At 41.5% G+C, this 9,160-nt stretch overlaps 1 protein-coding gene across 1 annotated transcript in view; it reads left to right on the top strand.

The window, feature by feature from the left end:
- grk1b (G protein-coupled receptor kinase 1 b) overlaps positions 1–9,160 on the top strand; it is a 105,030-nt gene that overhangs the window by 25,632 nt on the left and 70,238 nt on the right. The gene's annotated exons all lie outside the window — the stretch shown is intronic.

Below are 9,160 nucleotides of genomic sequence, written 5' to 3' on the forward strand. Positions count from 1 at the left end.
TCCAGAGTGACCTCTGTTGACTGTGGCTATCAACTGAGATGAATTAGGCCGTGAGCTCTTCTGGATCGTCCACTAACACAAACATTAGCTTTTCCCACTTTGTGTAAACACAGTTTGATTTTTCAACTGGGCTCAGGATCACCTGTAAATCAGAGCCAGGTGTGTTCTGTGTGGTTAAAAACTGCCAAAGCTAATAAAGCCAACATTGTGAAAAATCAAACTGTGTTTACACAAAGTTGCTCGGCCACCCTGTTTCCAAAAAAGCTGTGATGCTGCATGAAATGTAAACAGACAAACTGCATTGATGTGCAAATCATTTAAGCCTTTTATTTCATTAAAGAAGCAACACAAAAAAGTTGGAATGGGAGAAACAAAAGACTGGTACAGTTGTGTAACTGATAAAGAATCACATGGTGGAATATCTCACAACCAATTACGCTGATTAGGTCTGTAAAATGCTTGGATATAAAGAGCATCTCATAGAGGCGGAGTCTTTCAGAAGTTGAGTTCAGAAGATGAGGAGGGGTCACCACTCTGTGAAAGACTGCACCATCAAATAGAACAACAATTCAAGAAGAACGTTTCTCAACATAAAACAGCAAAGAGGTTCTGCTTTTCATCGTCTACGGTGCGGAATATCATTAAAGACTCAGAGAATCTGGAGAAATCTCTGTCTGTGAGGGACGAGGCTGAACACCAGTATCTGCTGGCCGTGATCTTTGGGCCCTCAGGCAGCACTGCATTAAAAACAGACATGATTCTGTAGTGGAAATCACTGCATGGGCTCAGAAACACTTCTGAAAACCACTGACTGTGAACACAGTTCATCACTGCATCCACAAACGCTGTTAAACTCTAAAACACAAAGAAGAACCCAAATATAAACAGGATCCAGAAATGCTGCCACCTTCTCTGGGCCTGAGCTCATTTAAAATGGACTGAGGGGAAGTGGAAACGTCTGCTGAGGTCAGACGAATCAACATTTGAAATTCTGTTTGACAATCATGGACATTGTGTAATTCTAAAGAGGAGAGGGACCATGCAGCTTGTTCTCAGCACACAGTTCAAAACCCAGCATCCGCGATGCTGTGGGTGCATTAGTGCACATGGCATGGGCGACTTGCACATCTGTAAAGGGTCCATGAATGCTGATTCATATATATGGATTTTTGGAGCAACATATACTGCAGTAGAGTTGGAGCCATGTACAGGTCAAGGTGCACCTCCTACACACCTGAATAGAGTTCAACTATAACACACCTATATGAAGTTATCAGCTGTAATGGGATCAGTTAGAACAGAAAATACCTGCACTATCATTCAGCAATTCAAAGTCACATAGCTGCTCCGGTTAACCTTTAACCTTTGCTTCCTCTTCAGAAAACACAGCAACAAACTGGCAGGAGCATTTTGCCTTTATGTCCAGAGAAATGGGAGAGTTCTGTTTTTATATCTGGAGAAACGGCAGAGTTCAGTCTTCATGTTCAGAGAAATGGGAGAGTTCTGTTTTTATATCTGGAGAAACGGCAGAGTTCGGTCTTCATGTTCAGAGAAATGGGAGAGTTCTGTTTTTATATCTGGAGAAACGGCAGAGTTCAGTCTTTATGTTCAGAGAAATTAGAGAGTTCTGTTTTTAAGTCTGGAGAAACGGCAGAGTTCGGTCTTCATGTTCAGAGAAATGAGAGAGTTCTGTTTTTATATCTGGAGAAATGGCAGAGTTCAGTCTTTATGTTCAGAGAAATGGGAGAGTTCTGTTTTTATATCTGGAGAAACGGCAGAGTTCAGTCTTTATGTTCAGAGAAATGAGAGAGTTCTGTTTTTATATCTGGAGAAACGGCAGAGTTCAGTCTTCATGTCCAGAGAAATGGGAGAGTTCTGTTTTTATATCTGGAGAAACGGCAGAGTTCAGTCTTCATGTTCAGAGAAATGGGAGAGTTCTGTTTTTATATCTGGAGAAACGGCAGAGTTCAGTCTTTATGTTCAGAGAAATGAGAGAGTTCTGTTTTTAAGTCTGGAGAAACGGCAGAGTTCGGTCTTCATGTTCAGAGAAATGGGAGAGTTCTGTTTTTATATCTGGAGAAACGGCAGAGTTCAGTCTTCATGTTCAGAGAAATGAGAGAGTTCTGTTTTTAAGTCTGGAGAAACGGCAGAGTTCGGTCTTCATGTTCAGAGAAATGAGAGAGTTCTGTTTTTATATCTGGAGAAACGGCAGAGTTCAGTCTTCATGTTCAGAGAAATGGGAGAGTTCTGTTTTTATATCTGGAGAAACGGCAGAGTTCAGTCTTCATGTTCAGAGAAATGAGAGAGTTCTGTTTTTAAGTCTGGAGAAACGGCAGAGTTCAGTCTTCATGTTCAGAGAAATGGGAGAGTTCTGTTTTTATATCTGGAGAAACGGCAGAGTTCGGTCTTCATGTTCAGAGAAATGAGAGAGTTCTGTTTTTATATCTGGAGAAACGGCAGAGTTCGGTCTTCATGTTCAGAGAAATGGGAGAGTTCTGTTTTTATATCTGGAGAAACGGCAGAGTTCAGTCTTCATGTTCAGAGAAATGAGAGAGTTGTGTTTTTAAGTCTGGAGAAATGGCAGAGTTCAGTCTTTATGTTCAGACAAATGAGAGAGTTGTGTTTTTAAGTCTGGAGAAACGGCAGAGTTCAGTCTTTATGTTCAGAGAAATGAGAGAGTTGTGTTTTTAAGTCTGGAGAAACGGCAGAGTTCAGTCTTCATGTTCAGAGAAATGAGAGAGTTCTGTTTTTATATCTGGAGAAACGGCAGAGTTCAGTCTTCATGTTCAGAGAAATGAGAGAGTTCTGTTTTTAAGTCTGGAGAAACGGCAGAGTTCAGTCTTCATGTTCAGAGAAATGAGAGAGTTCTGTTTTTAAGTCTGGAGAAACGGCAGAGTTCAGTCTTTATGTTCAGAGAAATGAGAGAGTTCTGTTTTTAAGTCTGGAGAAACGGCAGAGTTCAGTCTTTATGTTCAGAGAAATGAGAGAGTTCTGTTTTTATATCTGGAGAAACGGCAGAGTTCAGTCTTCATGTTCAGAGAAATGAGAGAGTTCTGTTTTTAAGTCTGGAGAAACGGCAGAGTTCAGTCTTCATGTTCAGAGAAATGAGAGCGTTCTGTTTTTAAGTCTGGAGAAACGGCAGAGTTCAGTCTTCATGTTCAGAGAAATGAGAGAGTTCTGTTTTTAAGTCTGGAGAAACGGCAGAGTTCAGTCTTCATGTTCAGAGAAATGAGAGAGTTCTGTTTTTAAGTCTGGAGAAACGGCAGAGTTCAGTCTTTATCTTCAGAGAAATGAGAGAGTTCTGTTTTTATATCTGGAGAAACGGCAGAGTTCAGTCTTCATGTTCAGAGAAATGAGAGAGTTGTGTTTTTATATCTGGAGAAACGGCAGAGTTCAGTCTTTATGTTCAGAGAAATGAGAGAGTTCTGTTTTTAAGTCTGGAGAAACGGCAGAGTTCAGTCTTCATGTTCAGAGAAATGGGAGAGTTCTGTTTTTATATCTGGAGAAACGGCAGAGTTCAGTCTTCATGTTCAGAGAAATGAGAGAGTTCTGTTTTTAAGTCTGGAGAAACGGCAGAGTTCAGTCTTCATGTTCAGAGAAATGAGAGCGTTCTGTTTTTAAGTCTGGAGAAACGGCAGAGTTCAGTCTTCATGTTCAGAGAAATGAGAGAGTTCTGTTTTTAAGTCTGGAGAAACGGCAGAGTTCAGTCTCTGTATTTTCAGAGAAACAGGAGTTCTTTGACCTTTGTTTCTGGAGAAAAGCCTTCAGGCTTTAGTTCAGTGACTATTGACTTCTAGTGTTCATTAGCTAAATTAACCTCATAGCTTCAGCGCTAAACTTGGCTAATCATGGAAAACTGTGTACATTTGATCAAACGGTTCATTTAAAGCTTATTATTTGAAGGATGTTGATCTGCCTGTCAGAGCAATGATATCAACTCGCGATCTAAACATAAATTTAATAACCACAGTAATAATCTGATAATCTGAGAAATATTAGGTATATATGTGTGCAGCTTTTGATTTAACACAGATGCTCATGCTTCAGTTCAGCACAATCAACTTTGTCTCATTATCACAAATGATCAACATTTATGATTAAATATCACATAAGGTTTGCTGATATTAATTAATCATTAATCACTCATTAATCATTGATCTGTTATGCTGACTGTGGATTTCAACTGCTGCCAGTCAGCAATAAACCTGGTTAAAACCCTGATCAGTAATGAACTCGGAGCAGGTCTCATCAGTAACGAACGCAGAGCAGGTCTGAACCGTAACGAACTCGGAGCAGGTCTCATCAGTAACGAACCCGGAGCAGGTCTGAACCGTAACGAACTCGGAGCAGGTCTGATCAGTAACGAACTCGGAGCAGGTCTGATCAGTAATGAACTCGGAGCAGGTCTCATCAGTAACGAACCCGGAGCAGGTCTGAACCGTAACGAACTCGGAGCAGGTCTGATCAGTAACGAACTCGGAGCAGGTCTCATCAGTAACGAACCCGGAGCAGGTCTCATCAGTAACGAACCCGGAGCAGGTCTCATCAGTAACGAACTCGGAGCAGGTCTCATCAGTAACGAACCCGGAGCAGGTCTCATCAGTAACGTACTCGGAGCAGGTCTGATCAGTAATGAACTCACAGCAGGTCTGAACCGTAACGAACTCGGAGCAGGTCTGATCAGTAACGAACTCGGAGCAGGTCTCATCAGTAACGAACCCGGAGCAGGTCTCATCAGTAACGAACTCGGAGCAGGTCTCATCAGTAACGAACTCGGAGCAGGTCTCATCAGTAACGAACTCGGAGCAGGTCTGATCAGTAACGAACTCAGAGCAGGTCTCATCAGTAACGAACGCAGAGCAGGTCTGAACCGTAACGAACTCGGAGCAGGTCTGATTAGTAACGAACTCGGAGCAGGTCTGAACCGTAATTAACTCGGAGCAGGTCTGAACCGTAACGAACTCAGAGCAGGTCTGATCCGTAACAAACTCACAGCAGGTCTGATCAGTAACGAACTCACAGCAGGTCTGATTAGTAACGAACTCGGAGCAGGTCTGATCTGTAACAAACTCACAGCAGGTCTGATTAGTAACGAACTCGGAGCAGGTCTGATCTGTAACGAACTCACAGCAGGTCTGATTAGTAACGAACTCGGAGCAGGTCTGATCTGTAACGAACTCACAGCAGGTCTGATTAGTAACGAACTCGGAGCAGGTCTGATCAGTAACGAACTCACAGCAGGTCTGATTAGTAACAAACTCGGAGCAGGTCTGATCAATAATGAACTCAGAGCAGGTCTGTTCCGTAACGAACTCGGAGCAGGTCTGATCAGTAACGAACTCGGAGCAGGTCTGATCAGTAACGAACTCGGAGCAGCTCTGATCCGTAACGAACATTCTCCACCTTCAGACTCCGAAACTGTCCAACACAGAAAAATAAACGTTCACTTCCCTAACAAATGTCAGTGTCAATGTCAGACTTATTTATAAAGCACACTAAAAAATGTCAGTTGTCCAAAGTGCTGTACGAAGTGCAATAATAATATGGAATATTATAAATAAAATCTAAACAGTAAAATCACACAATACAGACTAATGTAAAAAGACTAATTGAAAACAACTCAATAAAAAAAGAAGTTACACATAGAATAAAAGAAGAAATAGAGAACTACTTTGGGTGAAATGCCAAAAAAGTACATTTTTTACATGTACATGTTTTAGACCAGCTTTAAACTGTTCTAGAGACTCAGCTGATCGCACATCTAAAGGCAGACTGTTCCAGAGTTTTGGAGCCGCTACCGAGAAGGTTCTGTCTCCTCTAGACACGAGCCGAGATTTGGGAACAGCTAGGAGGAGCTGACCTGCAGTCCTTAGAGCTCTGGTTGGACAATAAGGCTGCAGCAGTTCTGTCAAATATGCCGGTGCCAAACAGTTTAAACATTTAAAAACAATCATTCAAATTTTAAAATGAATTCTAAAAGCAACTGGGAGCCAGTGCAGGGAGGCCAGTACAGGGGTGATGTCCTCTCGTTTTCTTGTTGAGGTCAGAAGGCGGGATGCAGCATTTTGAACATTCTGCAGGCGCCTTGATCCACACCGGTATAGAGGGAGTTGCAGCCGTCCAGCCGTGATGTAATAAAAGCATGGATGGCTCTCTCAAGCTCGCTTTGTAGCAGATAAGTTTTGATTTTTGCAAGAAGTCTGAGCTGAAAATAGCTTGTCTTCACGACTGAGCTAACATCTTATCAAATTTAAACTCTGAATCACAGATCACGCCGAAGTTTTTTGCATGGGAGCTGCGATGAGAGGAGAGTGGGCCAATGGCACTATCTGTGTTTTTGTTGGGCAGGAGACGATCATTACCAAATACCACAATTTCTGTTTTGTTCTTATTTAATCTCAGAAAGTTGACATTCATCCATGACTGCACATCACTCAGGCAATCGGTCAGAGTTTTCAGGGAAGATTTGCTATCAGCAACAGCTATTGGTAAATATATTTGAATATTTAAAATGGAACCCAAGGGAAGCATATATAAGGCAAACAAAACTGGGGCCAAAACTGAGGCTTGTGGGACCCCACAGTACAAAGGGGACACAGAGGAGGAGTACTGGCCCATACTGAGAAGGTTCTGCCTGACAGATATGAGCGGAACCACGGAAGGGCTGTTCCTTTGATGCCTAAACAGGCTTCAAGGTGCGATAAAAGAATGTTGTGGTCGATTGTGTTGAACGCTGCGGTCAGATCTAAAAGCACAAGGACTGCTGATTTCCATAGCATAGCTATATATATATAAATGTATATATTGCTGCTGTCAGAACAAAACCTCATATCTCCAAAATAGTAGTTTTACAGGAGAAGGGAAAAAACATACTTTACTTTTAATGGAAGTTAATGGATCCAGAATCCCCCCCCCCAAAGTCATTTTGGGCCATTCCTATTGGTCCATTCATCCTGAAATTTACACACAATCTAAAGATTAACAGCCGTTTTCAAATAGTCAAAAACTGAAAATCAACAAAAATGGAGAAACTAGGTTTTGTTTGACCAAAGCAATATGTATGTATATGTATGTAAATGTGGTCTCATTTCTGTTAAAACTGCACTACTAAACCTGAACATGCAGATATGAAGGTGCCCCCTGTGGACTGTTTAAAGGAACTACACTTCTAGCTCTTTCAGACGTTTCTGCTGAGTCAAAAACACAGTTTCCCATCATGTACCTCTTTACAAAAGCAACAGCTTCCAGTAGTAAAGCAATAATCCCCACTGACTCCAGCTGTAGCTGAAGATGGAACATGTCTGGTGTCTTTAGTTAGCCTGGGGCTAATGCTGCTAAAGTCAAGTCAAATCAAATTTATTTGTAGCTCGTTTTACAATGGATGTTGTCACAAAGCAGCTTCACAGAATTCCAGAAAAGACAGAGTTTTAACAAGAATGTAAAACCCCCCCGGTGGGCAAGCCAGGGGCAACAGTGGCAAGGAGAACCTCCCTCAGAACTGAGGAAGAAACCTTGGGATGAACCAGGCTCACCAGGGGGGACCCGTCCTCCTCTGGTCAGATTATATACAAATGATTATACTACTAATATTAATAGCGGTCGTTTGGTCGGTCGGTCAGTAGGTCGGTAGATAGATAGATACTTTATTGATCCCGAAGGAAATTTAGCAATTATTATATTAGTTATTATATACTAGCAATTATAGTAATAGTAATAATGATCTGTACAGTTGAGTATCGTCTGCATAACAATGAAAGTTTACGCCATGGTTACTTATAACTGTGCCTAACGGTAACATGTATAGGGTAAATAATAAAGGTCCTAATATAGAGCCCTGCGGAACTCCATATCTCACTTTTGAATAAGTGGAAGATAAATTGTTTACCCTAACGAACTGATAACGTTCTGATAGGTAAGATCTGAACCATGATAGGGCCGTCCCTGTGACTCCAACCATGTTTTCTAACCTTTCTAGGAGAATATTGTGGTCTATTGTATCAAAAGCCGCGCTGAGGTCAAGTAGCACTAAGAGAGATATGTAGCCTTGATCAAAGGCAAGAAGAAGATCATTAGTTATCTTAACTAGAGCGTCTCAGTGCTGTGGTGTGGCCTGAATCCAGACTGGAATTTTTCATATATATGGTTCTTATGTAGATATGAACTAAGTTGTTGGGCCACAGCTTTTTCTAAGATCTTAGATATAAACGGTAAGTTAGAAACAGGCCTGTAATTGGACAAAACGGCGACATCAAGATTTGGTTTCTTGATCAGAGGTTTGATAACTGCTAGTTTAAAAGCTTTGGGAACATGGCCCAGACTAAGGGACGAGTTTACTATAGTTGAGATAGGGTTTATAATAACTGGCAGGACTTCTTTGAGTAATTTTGATGGAATTGCATCGAGTGTGCAGGTTGTGTAATTTGCAGAAGAGATCATCTTCTCTAGCTCCAGCTGTGGGAGGGGGTAAAAGGTTTCCAGGCTCTTTTCTACAGCTGTGTTTTGTTCTATATCAGCCAAGTCAGATGGCAGCAAAGCTGGATTTGAATTTGATACTGTGGGTTGAATTTGTCGTCTAATATTTTCAATTTTATTATTAAAGAAGTCCATAAAAACTTCACTGGTGAGAGTTGCTGGGATTTCTGGTTCAGTACCTGCCTGATTTTGTGTGATTTGGGAAATTATTAGGATTATACTTATTATTCTCGATCAGCGAGGCCAGATATGCTGAGCGAGCTTCAGTGAGGGCATTTCTATCCTCTATAAGGCCGTCCTTCCAGGCAGTGTGGAACACTTCCAGCTTGGTTTGACGCCATTTCCGCTCTAATTTCCGAGCTGTTTGTTTTAAGGTCCAGGTTTTATCGTTGTACCACGCGGCTTTTTCTGCCTTATTCTTTTTATTTTAAGTGGGGCCACATTTTCTAAAGTGGATCGTAAGGTATTTTCTAAATAATCGGTTAGTAAATCTAGTTCCATTGGGTCTGATGGAGTGGAGACTGGGGTTGATAACTCTGGGAGATTTTCTATAAATTGTAGGGCAGTAAAAGGTTTTATTGAGCGCTTTGTTGAATAACGAGGGGACGTATATATATTATGGCTGAGTCGTAGCTCATATGAAATTAGGTAATAGTCGGAGATCGCTGTGGTTTGCGGTAGGATATTA

This window comes from Pygocentrus nattereri, chromosome 23 (genome assembly GCF_015220715.1).
Source record: "Pygocentrus nattereri isolate fPygNat1 chromosome 23, fPygNat1.pri, whole genome shotgun sequence".
NCBI lineage: Eukaryota > Metazoa > Chordata > Actinopteri > Characiformes > Serrasalmidae > Pygocentrus > Pygocentrus nattereri.